Source organism: Mustelus asterias, chromosome 18, assembly GCF_964213995.1.
Source record: "Mustelus asterias chromosome 18, sMusAst1.hap1.1, whole genome shotgun sequence".
Lineage (NCBI taxonomy): Eukaryota > Metazoa > Chordata > Chondrichthyes > Carcharhiniformes > Triakidae > Mustelus > Mustelus asterias.
In genome coordinates, this window is record NC_135818.1 from 89,831,932 (window position 1) to 89,848,609 (window position 16,678).

Genomic DNA, 16,678 nt, shown 5'->3' on the forward strand with positions numbered 1-16,678 from the left:
GTATATGGATCTCTCTCTCTGTGTATATGGATCTCTCTCTCTGTGTATATGGATCTCTCTCTCTCTCTCCCTCTCTCTGTGTATATGGATCTCTCTCTCTCTCTCTGTGAATGTGGATCTCTCTTTCTCTCTCACTCTGTGTATATGGATCTCTCTCTCTCTCTCTCTGTGTAAATGGATCTCTCTCTCTCTATCTTTCTCTCTGTGTATATGGATCTCTCTCTCTCTGTGTAAATGGATCTCTCTCTCTCTATCTTTCTCTCCGTGTATATGGATCTCTCTCTCTCACTTTCTCTGTGTATATGGACCTTTCTCTCTCTTTGCATATGGTTCTCTCTCTCTCTCTGTATATGGATCTCTCTCTCTCTCTCTCCCTATATGGATCTCTCTCTCTCTCTCTCTCTATATGGATCTCTCTCTCGCTCTCTCTCTGTATATGGATCTCTCTCTCGCTCTCTCTCTGTATATGGATCTCTCTCTCTCTGTATATGGATCTCTCTCTCTCTCTGTATATGGATCTCTCTCTCTCTCTCTGTATATGGATCTCTCTCTCTCTCTACATATATATATATATATAGATCTCTCTCTCTCTCTGTATATGGATCTCTCTCTCTGTGTATATGGATCTCTCTCTCTGTGTATATGGATCTCTCTCTCTCTCTCCCTCTCTCTGTGTATATGGATCTCTCTCTCTCTATCTTTCTCTCTGTGTATATGGATCTCTCTCTCTCACTTTCTCTGTGTATATGGACCTTTCTCTCTCTTTGCATATGGTTCTCTCTCTCTCTGTATATGGATCTCTCTCTCTCTCTCTCTCTCTATATGGATCTCTCTCTCTCTCTCTATATGGATCTCTCTCTCGCTCTCTCTCTGTATATGGATCTCTCTCTCTGTGAATGTGGATCTCTCTTTCTCTCTCACTCTGTGTATATGGATCTCTCTCTCTCTCTCTCTCTCTGTGTAAATGGATCTCTCTCTCTCTCTCTCTCTCTCTCTCTCTGTGTAAATGGATCTCTCTCTCTCTATCTTTCTCTCTGTGTATATGGATCTCTCTCTCACTTTCTCTGTGTATATGGACCTTTCTCTCTCTTTGCATATGGTTCTCTCTCTCTCTGTATATGGATCTCTCTCTCTCTCTCTCTCTCTATATGGATCTCTCTCTCTCTCTCTCTCTCTATATGGATCTCTCTCTCGCTCTCTCTCTGTATATGGATCTCTCTCTCGCTCTCTCTCTGTATATGGATCTCTCTCTCTCTCTCTGTATATGGATCTCTCTCTCTCTCTGCATATGGATCTCTCTCTCTGTGTATATGGATCTCTCTCTCTCTCTCTCTGTGTATATGGATCTCTCTCTCTCTCTCTCTCTGTATATGGATCTCTCTCTCTCTCTCTGTGTATGTGGATCTCTCTCTCTCTCTCTGTATATGGATCTCTCTCTCTCTGTATATGGATCTCTCTCTCTCTCTTTCTCTCTCTGTGTATATGGACCTCTCTCTCTCTGTGTATATGGATCTCTCTCTCTCTCTCTCTGTGTATATGGATCTCTCTCTCTCTGTGCATATGGATCTCTCTCTCTCTGTGTATATGGATCTCTCTCTCTCTCTCTGTGTATATGGATCTCTCTCTCTCTGTGTATTTGGATCTCTCTCTCTCTGTGTATTTGGATCTCTCTCTCTCTGTGTATATGGATCTCTCTCTCTCTGTGTATATGGATCTCTCTCTCTCTGTGTATATGGATCTCTCTCTCTCTCTCTCTCTCTGTGTATATGGATCTCTCTCTCTCTCTCTCTCTCTCTCTCTGTGTATATGGATCTCTCTCTCTCTCTCTCTCTCTGTGTATATGGATCTCTCTCTCTCTCTCTCTCTCTCTCTGTGTATATGGATCTCTCTCTCTCTCTCTCTCTCTCTGTGTATATGGATCTCTCTCTCTCTCTCTCTCTCTCTCTGTGTATATGGATCTCTCTCTCTCTCTCTGTGTATATGGATCTCTCTCTCTCTCTCACACAATACACTTTCCAGTATTACGCTCCCTTTCTGTATCTGATTTTTCTCTGAGCTTTCTCTTGCTGCCCTTTATTCTGTGTTTTTCCTCTCTCTCTCTGCCTATCTCACTATTTCTCGAAGCTCCTCACTTTCCCTGAAGGTATCCTTTTTCTCTCCATCACCTCTCCTTTCTGCCCATCCTTTCTCCTTTCTATGTCTCTCTGCCTGGAGAGATACTTTCCCCCGTTTTTCTTTTTCTCTCTCTCTGTCCTCTCTACATCTCTCTTTCACTGACAATCGGCCAACCTGTGACTATCTCTATCTCTATCTCTCTATCTCTCTTTCACTACCTCTCTCTTTCTCGCTCTCTCACTCTCCCTCCACCAGTCTCTGACTTTTCTGTCTCCTTCTCTGCTTCTTTCTCGTCTCTCACCCAGTCCATCTCTTTTTCTCTTTGTCTATTTTTCTTTCTCTGTCTCTCTCTTTCACACACATTTGTCTCTCCCACTTTCTCTGATTCTTGCTGTCTTTGCCCCTCTCTATATTTCACTCTTTCTCTCTCAATCTCTCAATCTGTATCTCTCTCATTTTCTCTTTGTCTGTCTCTGTCTATATCTCGCTCACTCACTCTCTATCTGACTCTGTCTGTCCCTCTCTCTGTCTGTCCCTCTCTCTGTCTGTCCCTCTCTCTGTCTGTCCCTCTCTCTGTCTGTCCCTCTCTCTGTCTGTCCCTCTCTCTGTCTGTCCCTCTCTCTGTCTGTCCCTCTCTCTGTCTGTCCCTCTCTCTGTCTGTCCCTCTCTCTGTCTGTCCCTCTCTCTGTCTGTCCCTCTCTCTGTCTGTCCCTCTCTCTGTCTGTCCCTCTCTCTGTCTGTCCCTCTCTCTGTCTGTCCCCGTCTCTGTCTGTCCCTCTCTCTGTCTGTCCCTCTCTCTGTCTGTCCCTCTCTCTGTCAGTCCCCGTCTCTGTCAGTCCCCGTCTCTGTCAGTCCCCCCCTCACAGTCTGTCCCCCCCTCTCGGTCCGTCCCCCCCTCTCGGTCCGTCCCCCCCTCTCGGTCCGTCCCCCCCTCTCGGTCCGTCCCCCCCTCTCGGTCCGTCCCCCCCTCTCGGTCCGTCCCCCCCTCTCGGTCCGTCCCCCCCTCTCGGTCCGTCCCCCCCTCTCGGTCCGTCCCCCCCTCTCGGTCCGTCCCCCCCTCTCGGTCCGTCCCCCCCTCTCGGTCCGTCCCCCCCTCTCGGTCCGTCCCCCCCTCTCGGTCCGTCCCCCCCTCTCGGTCCGTCCCCCCCTCTCGGTCCCCCTCTCTCTCTGGAGATGGTTCTATTTGTGGACATTTGAGATTCTCGAATATGGAACTGGCTGAGTGTGCCTGAGTCAATCAGGTAATGGAAGAGGAGAGAGGGTGGGAAGGAGAGTGGAGAGAGGGTGGGAGACAGAGAGGTGGAGAGAGGGTGGGAGACAGAGAGGTGGAGAGATGGTGGGAGACAGAGAGGTGGAGAGATGGTGGGAGACAGAGAGGTGGAGAGGGAAAGAGGGAGAGAGAAGTGAATCACAGGAATTGATTACTCTCAGGGAAGTGAGGATGTTGATTTGATTTATGATTGTCACATGTATTAACATACAGGGAAAAGTATTGTTTCTTGCGCGCTATACAGACAAAGCATACCATTCATAGAGAAGGAAAGGAGAGAGTGCAGAATGTAGTGTTACAGTCATAGCTAGGGTGTCGAGAAAGATCAACTTAATGTGAGGTAGGTCCATTCAAAACTCTGATGGCAGCAGGGAAGAAGCTGTTCTTGTGTTGGTTGGTACGTGTAGGGATTGAATTAAAGCATGGTTGGAGAGTTTAAAAGAGTTAGAATGAAGCTTTAGAAGCAAAGAACGAGAGTAAAGGATAGAATTAGAGGGTATACTGGGCACAGCTTGCAAGAAGTCGCCTTGTTCCGGCGCCATCTTGGATTTGTCTGTGATGGTGAGTGGTTGCGTCGGTGGCTGGGTGATTCGCTCTATTGATGATTCTGTCAGTAAGAAGATCTGGATGGGATGAAATGAGAGATATTGGACCAACCGCACTGACTCGATTCCCCCCCCCCGACTGATGTGAGGCTCAGGGTGTGTCAATGAATGGAATCTTGTCTTTCTGCCCAAACTCTTCAAATCAAATTTGATTCCCATCCCAGCCTCTCGACAGTCATTGCCGCACTCTCAGTGTTTGACAGTGGGAGCAGTGATAGACTGGACACTCCCCCTCCCCCACCCACCCCCGGAAGAGACTGGACCCCCCCTCCTTGGGAAACTGGAAACTCCTTCCCCCGACAGACTGGACGGGAACTGGACCCCCCCCCCCCCTTTCCCACCCCAAGCCTCTCTGAGTGTCTCGGCTTGTTCTTTGCTCTTTCCCTCTGTTTCCTCTCCTCTCTCTCCCCTCAGTTGATGGAAAGTCTGAGTTTGAATTTTATGAACTGACCACTTGACCTTCCGATGTGGAATTTGTGACGATTCAGACGTGGGGTTTATTCAAAATCAATCCCATTCTGACATCAGAGACTGAGTTGGCCACACATTGTGTTACTGAGAGAATCCAAGGGGCAGTGTGTAAACACTGGGTGAGTGAATATCTGGGTGCTTATCCATGAACTCTGGTTTATTTGGTGCCGTAAGAAGTCTCACAACACCAGGTTAAAGTCCAACAGGTTTATTTGGTAGCAAATACCATAAGCTTTCGGAGCATGCTGCTCCTTCGTCAGATGGAGTGGAAATCTGTTCTCAAACAGGGCACAGACACAGAAATCAAATTACAGAATACTGATTAGAATGCAAATCTCTACAGCCAGCCAGGTTTTAAATGTACAGACAATGTGGGTGGAGGGAGCATTCAACACAGGTTAAAGAGATGTGTATTGTCTCCAGACAGTACAGCTTGTGAAATTGTGCAAGTCCAGGAGTCAAGCTGTGGGGATTACTGATAATGTGACATAAATCCAACATCCCGGTTTAGACCGTCCTCATGTGTGCGGAACTTGGCTATCAGTTTCTGCTCAGTGACTCTGCGCTGTCGTGTGTCGTGAAGGCCGCCTTGGAGAACGCTTACCTGAAGATCCAAGGCTGAATGCCCATGACTGCTGAAGTGCTCCCCCACAGGAAGAGAACAGTCTTGCCTGGTGATTGTCGAGCGGTGTTCATTCATCCGTTGTCGTAGCGTCTGCATGGTTTCCCCAATGTACCATGCCTCAGGACATCCTTTCTTGCAGCGTATCAGGTAGACAACGTTGGCCGAGTTGCAAGAGTAGGTACCGTGTACCTGGTAGATGGTGTTCTCACGTGAGATGATGGCATCCGTGTTGATGATCCGGCACGTCTTGCAGAGGTTGCTGTGGCAGGGTTGTGTGGTGTCGTGGTCACTGTTCTCCTGAAGGCTGGGTAGTTTGCTGCGGACAATGGTCTGTTTGAGGTTGCGTGGTTGTTTGAAGGCAAGAAGTGGGGGTGTCGGGATGGCCTTGGCGAGATGTTCATCTTCATCAATGACATGTTGAAGGCTCCGGAGGAGATGCCGTAGCTTCTCCGCTCCGGGGAAGTACTGGACGACGAAGGGTACTCTGTCCACCGTGTTCCGTGTTTGTCTTCTGAGGAGGTCGGTGCGGTTTTTCGCTGTGGCACGTCGGAACTGTTAGGAACATTATTTGGTGCCTACAGTTCAGGCAGACTTTGGTTTTCTGAGGAGTGAAGGAGGGTTCTTTACAAGTGCTTCTGAGATGTGAGGAAAAGGCAAATGGAGTTTAACCCTGACAAATGCGAGGTGATTCATTTTGGTAGGACTAATTTAAATGTGGATTACAGGGTCAAAGGTAGGGTTCTGAAGAACGTGGAGGAATAGAGAGATCTTGGGGTCCATATCCATACATCTCTGAAGGCTGCCACTCAAGTGGATAGAGCTGTGAAGAAGGCCGAGAGTGTGTTGGCGTTCATTAACGGGGGTTGGAGTTTAAGAGCCGTGGGGTTATGCTGCAACTGTACAGGACCTTGGTGAGACCACATTTGGAATATTGTGTGCAGTTCTGGTCACCTCACTATAAGAAGGATGTGGAAGCGCTGGAAAGAGTGCAAAGGAGATTTACCAGGATGCTGCCTGGTTTGGAGGGTAGGTCTTATGAGGAAAGGTTGAGGGAACTTGGGCTTTTCTCTTTGGAGCGGAGGAGGTTGAGAGGAGACTTGATAGAGGTTTATAAGATGATGAGGGGGATAGATAGAGTGAACGTTCAAAGACTATTTCCTCGGGTGAATGGAGCGGTAACTAGGGGGCATAACTATAGGGTTCATGGTGGGAGATATAGGAAGGATATCAGAGGTAGGTTCTTTACGCAGTGAGTGGTTGGGGTGTGGAATGGACTGCCTGCAGTGATAGTGGAGTCAGACACTTTAGGAACATTTAAGCGGTTATTGGATAGGCACATGGAGCACACCAGGATGATAGGGAGTGGGATAGCTTGATCTTGGTTTCAGATAAAGCTCGGCACAACATCGTGGGCCGAAGGGCCTGTTCTGTGCTGTACTGTTCAATGTTCTATGATACAGAGATGGTGACCGTGCACCAGTGGGCAGAACATTCACCTCAGTCACCAGGTTGTGCTTTCAAATCCCAATTTTGAGTGCAAAATTCTGGGTGACACTCCCGATACGATACTGAGGGAGTGCCGCACTGTCAGAGGGTCAGTGCTGAGGGAGTGCCGCACTGTCAGAGGGTCAGTACTGAGGGAGTGCCGCACTGTCAGAGGGTCAGTGCTGAGGGAGTGCCGCACTGTCAGAGGGTCAGTACTGAGGGACTGCCGCACTGTCAGAGGGTCAGTACTGAGGGAGTGCCGCACTGTCAGAGGGTCAGTGCTGAGGGAGTGCCGCACTGTCAGAGGGTCAGTACTGAGGGAATGCCGCACTGTCAGAGGGTCAGTACTGAGGGAGTGCCGCACTGTCAGAGGGTCAGTACTGAGGGAGTGCCGCACTGTCAGAGGGTCAGTACTGAGGGAGTGCCGCACTGTCAGAGGGTCAGTGCTGAGGGAATGCTGCACTGTCAGAGGGTCAGTACTGAGGGAGTGCCGCACTGTCAGAGGGTCAGTACTGAGGGAGTGCCGCACTGTCAGAGGGTCAGTACTGAGGGAATGCTGCACTGTCAGAGGGTCAGTACTGAGGGAGTGTTGCACTGTCAGAGGGTCAGTACTGAGGGAGTGCCGCACTGTCAGAGGGTCAGTACTGAGGGAGTGCCGCACTGTCAGAGGGTCAGTACTGAGGGAGTGCCGCACTGTCAGAGGGTCAGTACTGAGGGAATGCTGCACTGTCAGAGGGTCAGTACTGAGGGAGTGCCACACTGTCAGAGGGTCAGTACTGAGGGAATGCTGCACTGTCAGAGGGTCAGTACTGAGGGAGTGCCGCACTGTCAGAGGGTCAGGGTCAGTACTGAGGGAGTGCCGCACTGTCAGAGGGTCAGTACTGAGGGAATGCTGCACTGTCAGAGGGTCAGTGCTGAGGGAATGCCGCACTGTCAGAGGGTCAGTGCTGAGGGAGTGCCGCACTGTCAGAGGGTCAGTACTGAGGGAATGCTGCACTGTCAGAGGGTCAGTACTGAGGGAGTGCCGCACTGTCAGAGGGTCAGTACTGAGGGAGTGCCGCACTGTCAGAGGGTCAGTGCTGAGGGAGTGCCGCACTGTCAGAGGGTCAGTACTGAGGGAATGCTGCATTGTCAGAGGGTCAGGGTCAGTACTGAGGGAGTGCCGCACTGTCAAAGGGTCAGTACTGAGGGAGTGCCGCACTGTCAGAGGGTCAGTACTGAGGGAGTGCTGCATTGTTGGAGGGTCAGTACTGAGGGAGTGCCGCACTGTCAGAGGGTCAGTACTGAGGGAGTGCTGCATTGTTGGAGGGTCAGTGCTCAGGGAGGGGCCTGGGGCCCGCAGGGAGGTGGGGAGATGGCAGACTGGTGCAGAAGGTGATGTCGCATGGGGTCAGAGGTGAGCTGGCAAGGTGGATACAAAACAGGCTTGGTCAAAGAAGACAGAGGGTAGCAGTGGAAGGGTGTGTTTCTGAATGGAGGGCTGTGACAAGTGGCGTTCCTCAGGGATCAGTGCTGGGACCTTTGCTGTTTGTAATATATATAAATGATTTGGACGAAAATGTAACTGGTTTGATTTAGTAAGTTTGCGGACGACTCAAAGGTTGGTGGATTTGCGGATAGCGATGAGGACCATCAGAGGATGCAGCAGGATATAGATCAGTTAGAGGTTTGGGCGGAGAGATGGCAGATGGAGATTCATCCAGACAAATGTGAGGTAATGCATTTTGGAAGGTCTAATACAGATAGGAAATATACAGTAAATGGCAGAACCCTGAAGGGTATTGATAGGCAAAGGGATCTGGGTGTACAGGTACACAGGTGATTGAAAGTGACAATGCAGGTGGAGAAGGTAGTCAAGAAGGCATACGGCATTCTTGCCTTCATTGGCTGGGGCATTGAGTTTAAAAATTGGCAAGTCATGTTGCTGCTTTATAGAACCTAGGACGCACTTGGAATATAGTGTTCAATTTTGGTCGCCACACTATCAGAAGAATGGGAAGGCTTTGGAGAGGGTACAGAAAAGATTTTCCAGGATGTTGCCTGGTCTGGAGGGCATCAGCTATGAGGAGAGGTTGAGGAAACTTGGTTTGTTCTCATTGGAGCGACGGAGGTTGAGGGGCGACCTGATAGAAGTCTACAAGATGATGAGGGGCATGGACAGAGTGGATAGTCAGAAGCTTTTTCCCAGGGTGGAAGAGTCAATTACTAGGGGGCACAGGTTTAAGGTGCGAGGGGCAAGGTTTACAGGAGATGTACGAGGCAAGGTTTTTTACACAGAGGGTGGTGAGTGCCTGGAACTCATTGCCGGGGGAGGTAGTGGAAGTGGATATGATAGTGACTTTTAAGGGGCATCTTTACAAGTACATGAATAGGATGGGAACAGACGGATATGGTCCCCGGAAGTGTAGGGGGTTTTAGTTCAGTCGGGCAGCATGGTCGGTGCAGGCTTGGAGGGCCGAAGGGCCTATTCCTGAGCTGTAAATTTCTTTGTTCTTTGTTCTTTTTCTTTATACCTCTACTTTATTTTGAAATACAGATTTAATATTATGCCAAACTACCTCACACCCCCGCACGCCCCCATCACTCCCAAACAAGACTGCTTTACAGGGCACTTTACTCTGTATCTAACCCCGTGCTTTACTTTTCCTGTGAGTGTTGGATGGGGACAGTGTAGAGGGAGCTTTACTCTGTATCTAACCCCGTGCTGTACCTGTCCTGGGAGTGTTTGATGGGGGACAGTGCAGAGGGAGCTTTACTCTGTATCTAACCCCGTGCTGTACCTGTCCTGGGAGTGTTTGATGGGGACAGTGTAGAGGGAGCTTTACTCTGTATCTAACCCCGTACTGTACCTGTCCTGGGAGTGTTTGATGGGGGACAGTGTAGAGGGAGCTTTACTCTGTATCTAACCCCGTGCTGTACCTGTCCCGGGAGTGTTTGATGGGGACAGTGTAGAGGGAGCTTTACTCTGTATCTAACCCCGTGCTGTACCTGTCCTGGGAGTATTTGATGGGGGACAGTGTAGAGGGAGCTTTACTCTGTATCTAACCCCGTGCTGTACCTGTCCTGGGAGTATTTGATGGGGGACAGTGTAGAGGGAGCTTTACTCTGTATCTAACCCCGTGCTGTACCTGTGCTGAGAGTGTTTGATGAGGACAGTGCAGAGGGAGCTTTACTCTGTATCTAACCCCGTGCTGTACCTGTCCCGGGAGTGTTTGATGGGGACAGTGCAGAGGGAGCTTTACTCTGTATCTAACCCCGTGCTGTACCTGTCCTGGGAGTGTTTGATGGGCATGATGTGGAGATGCCGGCGTTGGACTGGGGTAAACACAGTAAGAAGTCTCACAACACCAGGTTAAAGTCCAACAGGTTTATTTGGAAGCAAATGCCATTAGTTTTCGGAGCGCTGCTCCTTCGTCAGATGGAGTGGAAATCTGCTCTCAAACAGGGCACAGAGACACAAAATCAAGTTACAGAATACTGATGAGAATGCGAATCTCTATAGCCAACCAGGTTTTAAAGGTACAGACAATGTGAGTGGAGAGAGCGTTAAGCACAGGTTAAAGAGATGTGTATTGTCTCCAGCCAGGACAGTTAGTGAGATTTTGCAAGCCCAGGCAAGTCGTGGGGGTTACAGATAGTGTGACATGAACCCAAGATCAGGGTTTAGGCCGTCCTCATGTGTGCGGAACTTGGCTATCAGTCTCTGCTCAGCGACTCTGCGTTGTCATGTGTTGTGAATCTCACTAACTGTCCTGGCTGGAGACAATACACATCTCTTTAACCTGTGCTTCACCCTCTCTCCATTCACATTGTCTGTACCTTTAAGACTTGATTACCTGTCAAGACTCGCATTCCAACCATTATTTTGTAAATTGAGTTTGTGTCTTTATATGCCCTGTTTGTGAACAGAACTCCCACTCACCTGGTGAAGGAGCAGCGCTCCGAAAGCTAGTGGCTTGTGCTACCAAATAAACCTGTTGGACTTTAACCTGGTGTTGTGGGACTTCTTACAGTGTTTGATGGGGACAGTGTAGCGGGAGCTTTACTCTGTATCTAAGCCCGTGCTGTACCTGTCCTGGGAGTGTTTGATGGGGACAGTGTAGCGGGAGCTTTACTCTGTATCTAAGCCCGTGCTGTACCTGTCCTGGGAGTGTTTGATGGGGACAGTGTAGCGGGAGCTTTACTCTGTATCTAAGCCCGTGCTGTACCTGTCCTGGGAGTGTTTGATGGGGACAGTGGAGAGGGAGCTTTACTCTGTATCTAACCCCATGCTGTACCTGTCCAGGGAGTGTTTGATGGGGACAGTGGAGAGGGAGCTTTACTCTGTATCTAACCCCGTGCTGTACCGGTCCTGGGAGTGTTTGATGGGGACAGTGGAGAGGGAGCTTTACTCTGTATCTAACCCCGTGCTGTACCTGTCCTGGGAGTGTTTGATGGTGACAGTGTAGAGGGAGCTTTACTCTGTATCTAACCCCGTGCTGTACCTGTCCTGGGAGTGTTTGATGGGGACAGTGGAGAGGGAGCTTTACTCTGTATCTAACCCCGTGCTGTACCTGTCCTGGGAGTGTTTGATGGGGACAGTGTAGAGGGAGCTTTACTCTGTATCTAACCCCGTGCTGTACCTGTCCTGGGAGTGTTTGATGGGGGACAGTGTAGAGGGAGCTTTACTCTGTATCTAACCCCGTGCTGTACCTGTCCTGGGAGTGTTTGATGGGGACAGTGTAGAGGGAGCTTTACTCTGTATCTAACCCCGTGCTGTACCTGTCCTGGGAGTGTTTGATGGGGACAGTGTAGAGGGAGCTTTACTCTGTATCTAACCCCGTGCTGTACCTGTCCTGGGAGTGTTTGATGGTGACAGTGTAGAGGGAGCTTTACTCTGTATCTAACCCCGTGCTGTACCTGTCCTGGGAGTGTTTGATGGTGACAGTGTAGAGGGAGCTTTATTCTGTATCGAACCCCGTGCTGTACCTGTCCTGGGAGTGTTTGATGGTGACAGTGTAGAGGGAGCTTTACTCTGTATCTAACCCCGTGCTGTACCTGTCCTGGGAGTGTTTGATGGTGACTGTGTAGCGGGAGCTTTACTCTGTATCTAACCCCGTGCTGTACCTGTCCTGGGAGTGTTTGATGGTGACAGTGTAGCGGGAGCTTTACTCTGTATCTAACCCCGTGCTGTACCTGTCCTGGGAGTGTTTGGAGATAATTTTTAGTGTGGACTATTCTAACTGTGTGGAAGTTTGCCTTCTCTTGATATTGTGCAGTGTGTCTGCACTGGGACGGGACTTGTGCTGTTTTGTGTTGCCTGTGTCGAGTTCCATTAGTTTATTGTTGCTGATATTTATAATGACTGATTAAAAGGCTTCTCTTTTTTCTCTGATAATCTGATTTTTCAGATCAGTCGGTGTGGTGTATCTACACAATCTTTCTCCTCTGAGTGTGAGTCAGTCTTTACTGTGACTGAAGGCAGTCTCGGTGAAAGCTAACTCAGTTTGGGGAATGCATTAGTGAAATGAGATTCTGACAAAAAGAAAAGAACAGGAGAGATGAGAAATCCCTGCACGAGGCTGTTGGGCACTGGCTGATTCCCTTTGAATTCCTCACCTCTGCCCAGATCACAACCATCCCAACAAACCCTCTGAACAGCACCGTTGTGCGGAACTCTGCTAAATCAGGAGGCCATTTGGCCCATTGCGTCTACACTGTCTCTTTCTGTGTTATATGGCTTGTTGACTATGTAACTTCAGTTGAGACCAAGCGAGTATTCGGTACCAGCTTCACATAATTTCCTTCCTTTTGTACTATTTTACCTCACTGATAAAGCCCAGGATGCAACCATAAGAACAGGTGTTGAAGAAGGCTGTTCGGCCCCTCGAGACTGCTTCACTTTTTGACAAGGTCATGGCTGATCTTATTGTCACCTTTACTTTCCTGTCGACCCCAGATAATCTTTGACACCTTTGTCAGTCATGAATCTAACTCAGCCTTACGGATATTCAACGACCCAGTCTCCACCTCTCACTGGGAAAGAGAGTTCCATCGACTCACTCCCTCTGAGAATAAATATCTCCTCCTCTCACCTTCAACGGGAGACCCCCTTATTCCTAAGCTGTGCGCCCTGGTCCCAGTCTCTCGCAAAAGAGGAAACATCTTCTCAGCATCCACCCTGTCAAGTCCTTTAGCATCTTATACATTTCAATAAGATCACCTCTCAATCTTCGAAACTCGAATGGACACATGCCCAGCCTGTCATTATATCCTTTCTTTAGAAAGGAGACCAAAACTGTCCACAGAACTCCCGAAGTGGTCTCACCAACACCCTATACAACTGGAGCAAAACTTCCCTCATTTTATATTCCGTTCCCCTCCGCAATAAATAACAAAGAACAAAGAACAGTACAGCACAGGAAACAGGCCCTTCGGCCCTCCAAGCCTGTGCCACTCCTTGGTCCAACTAGACCAATCGTTTGTATCCCTCCATTCCCAGGCTGCTCATGTGACTATCCAGGTAAGTCTTAAACGATGTCAGCGTGCCTGCCTCCACCACCCTACTTGGCAGCGCATTCCAGGCCCCCACCACCCCCTGTGTAAAAAACATCCCTCTGATATCTGAGTTATACTTCGTCCCTCTCACCTTGAGCCCGTGACCCCTCGTGATCGTCACCTCCGACCTGGGAAAAAGCTTCCCACTGTTCACCCTATCTATACCCTTCATAATCTTGTACACCTCTATTAGATCTCCCCTCATTCTCCGTCTTTCCAGGGAGAACAACCCCAGTTTACCCAATCTCTCCTCATAGCTAAGACCCTCCATACCAGGCAACATCCTGGTAAACCTTCTCTGCACTCTCTCCAACGCCTCCACGTCCTTCTGGTAGTGCGGCGACCAGAACTGGACGCAGTACTCCAAATGTGGCCTAACCAACGTTCTATACAGCTGCATCATCAGACTCCAGATTTTATACTCTATACCCCGTCCTATAAAGGCAAACATACCATATGCCTTCTTCACCACCTTCTCCACCTGTGTTGCCAAATCCTTCAAGGATTTGTGGACTTGCACACCTAGGTCCCTCTGTGTTTCTATACTCCTGATGACTCTGCCATTTATTGTATAACTCCCCCCTACATTATTTCTTCCAAAATGCATCACTTCGCACTTATCCGGTTTAAACTCCATCTGCCACCTCTCCGCCCAATTTTCCAGCCTATCTATATCCTGCTGTATTGCCCGACAATGCTCTTCGCTATCCGCAATTCCAGCCATCTTCGTGTCATCCGCAAACTTGCTGATAACACCAGTTACACCTTCTTCCAAATCATTTATATATATCACAAATAGCAGAGGTCCCAGTACAGAGCCCTGCGGAACACCACTGGTCACAGACCTCCAGCCGGAAAAAACAGCATTCACTTCCTAATCACTTGCTGTATCTGCAGACTTTTCTTTCATGTACCAGGATGCCCAGATCCCTCTGTAACTCAGAGTTCTGCATTCTCTCCATTTAAGTCATGTACTCCTTTTCTATTCATCCTGCCAAACTGGCACCATACCCCATCTGCCCACTTACCAAAACAGTCTATAAGCCTGGGCTGGGATTCTCCGGCCTGTTGCACTCCCTGGTGGTGGGGGGTGGGGGCTTTAGCAAGGACGCCACTCACGAGTCTCCAAAGCAGTTGCTTTTAGCACAACGCACAAAGCTGATTATCAAATCTTCATTTCCGTGTGACTATCAGGCCTGAGCGGTATTCCCTGCACAATGGGGCAGGCCTTGTGGGGGAGGTGAGGGGGGACATAGGGGCTGGCCCAGAGGGGTGAGGGGGTGGGGGGGGACATGGGGACTGGCCCAGGGGGGTGAGGGGGTGGGAGGGGACATGGGGGCTGGCCTAGGGGGTGAAGGGAGGGGAGGTCATAGGGGCTGACCCAGGGAGTCCAGTAGGCCAGTAATTGGGGGTTGAAGGGGGGTTCTGGAAGGCTGCTCAGCGATCCAGGGTGGGGGGGGGGGGTTTGTGGGGCTGGCCAGCGATCAGGAGGCCGGCAAAGGGGAGCCAGTTTGCATGTGCCGATCTCCACACTGACAGATTGGCACAGGCGCAGTGGCCCACTCAGCGCTATGTTGCCAGCCTCTCCCCCGGGAATAGGCCCCAACCACTGCTTTCCAGAGTGAATCACACTGAGGCACTCGATATTGCTCAGAGATTTGGAGATTTACTCTGGTAAGTACGCCCACAAAACGGGCGGGAAATACTCCCATTATCCTGCCTGCACTCCAGACCCCCAGGCCCACTGAGGTCATCCTCCCCCAGAATGCTCTTCCTCTTAGCTAGATTGGCCGTGCTAAATTGCCCCTTAGTCTCAAGGGGACTAGCAGAGTAAATATGTGGAGTTAAGGAGTTCGGGCCTGGGTCGGAGCAGGCACGATGGGCCGAATAGCCTCCTGTACTGTAGGGATTCTATGAAATGGTGGTATGTATTAGCACCAATGATATCAGTAAAGACCGGTACAAGGTGGACAGGCTGAACCGGAATGGGGCCACTGTCCTTGCAAAGAGGTTTGTGACTGAGGGTTTTAACTAACTTGGCAGCGGGGTGGATCCTGAGAGAAGGTTCAGCAGGGGGGAAGTGCACTGCAAAATTAGAACAGACAGCAAGTGAGTCAGGAAGACAGAGGTTCTCAGCCAGGCAAAGTAAAGGGAGTTTGGCAAGAATTGGATGGTATTTATTTTAATGCAAGGAGTCTGACAAAAAGGCAGATGAGTTGAGGCACAAATTAAAGCATGGGGGATGATGTCATTGCTGTCTCTGAGATATGGTTGAGAGAGAGGCAGGTGCAGCAGGTGATTAAAAAGGCAAATGGAATTTTGTCCTTCATTGCTAGAGGGATGGAGTTTAAAAACAGCGAGATTATGTTGCAGCTGTATAAGGTGCTGGTGAGGCCACACCTGGAGTACTGTGTACAGTTTTGGTCTCCTTACTTGAGAAAGGATCGACTGGCACTGGAGGGGGTGCAGAGGAGATTCACTAGGTTGATTCCGGAGTTGAGAGGGCTGGCTTATGAGGAGAGACTGAGTAGACTGGGGCTATACTCACTGGAATTCCGAAGAATGAGGGGAGATCTTATAGAAACATATAAGATTATGAAGGGAATAAATAAGATAGAAGCAGGGAAGTTGTTTCCACTGGCAGGTGAAACTGGAACTAGGGGGCATAGCCTCAAAATAAGGGGAAGCAGATTTAGGACTGAGTTGAGGAGGAACTTCTTCACACAAAGGGTTGTGAATCTGTGGAATTCCCTGCCCAGTGAAGCAGTTGAGGCTACCTCATTGAATGTTTTTAAGGGAAGGATAGATAAAGTTTTGAACAGTAAAGGAATTAAGGGTTATGGTGAGCGGGCGGCTAAGTGGAGCTGAGTCCACGAAAAGATCAGCCATGATCTTATTGAATGGCAGGGCAGGCTCGAGGGGCCAGATGGCCTACTCCTGCTCTAGTTCTTATGTTCATATAGATTGACCGTTCAATATTCCAGGATCTAGGATCGTCGGCGATGCAGGGAAGGAGGTAAACGATGAGGGGGTGGCGCAGTTTTGATCAGGGAATAAGGAAGGACGACATCTTAGAAAATGCTTCGAATGAAGCCATATGGGTAGAACTTAAAAACCAAAAAGAAGCAATCACATTGCTGGGAGCGTTCTATAGATCACACCCCACCCCCCACCCCACCCGAACCCCCCCCCGACCCCCCCACCCCCCATCCCCCCCCTCCCCAACCCCCCTCCCCCCCCACCCCCCCACCCCCCTCCACCCCACCACCCCCCCTCCACCCCCCCTCCACCCCCCTCCACCTCCCCCCACCCCCCCCTCCCCCCCACCCCACCCACCCCACCCCCCATCCCCCCCACCCCCCCTCCACCCCCCCCACCCCCCTCCACCCCCCCATCCCCCCCACGCCCCCAACCCCCCCACCCTCCCAACACCCCCACCCACCCCACCCCACCCCACCCCCGTCCCCCCCACCACCCCCCCCACCCCCGTCCCCAAGATTAACTGGGACAGTCACAGAGTGAAAGGTTTAAAGGGATGGAATTCTTAAAATGCATCCAGAAGAACCTTTT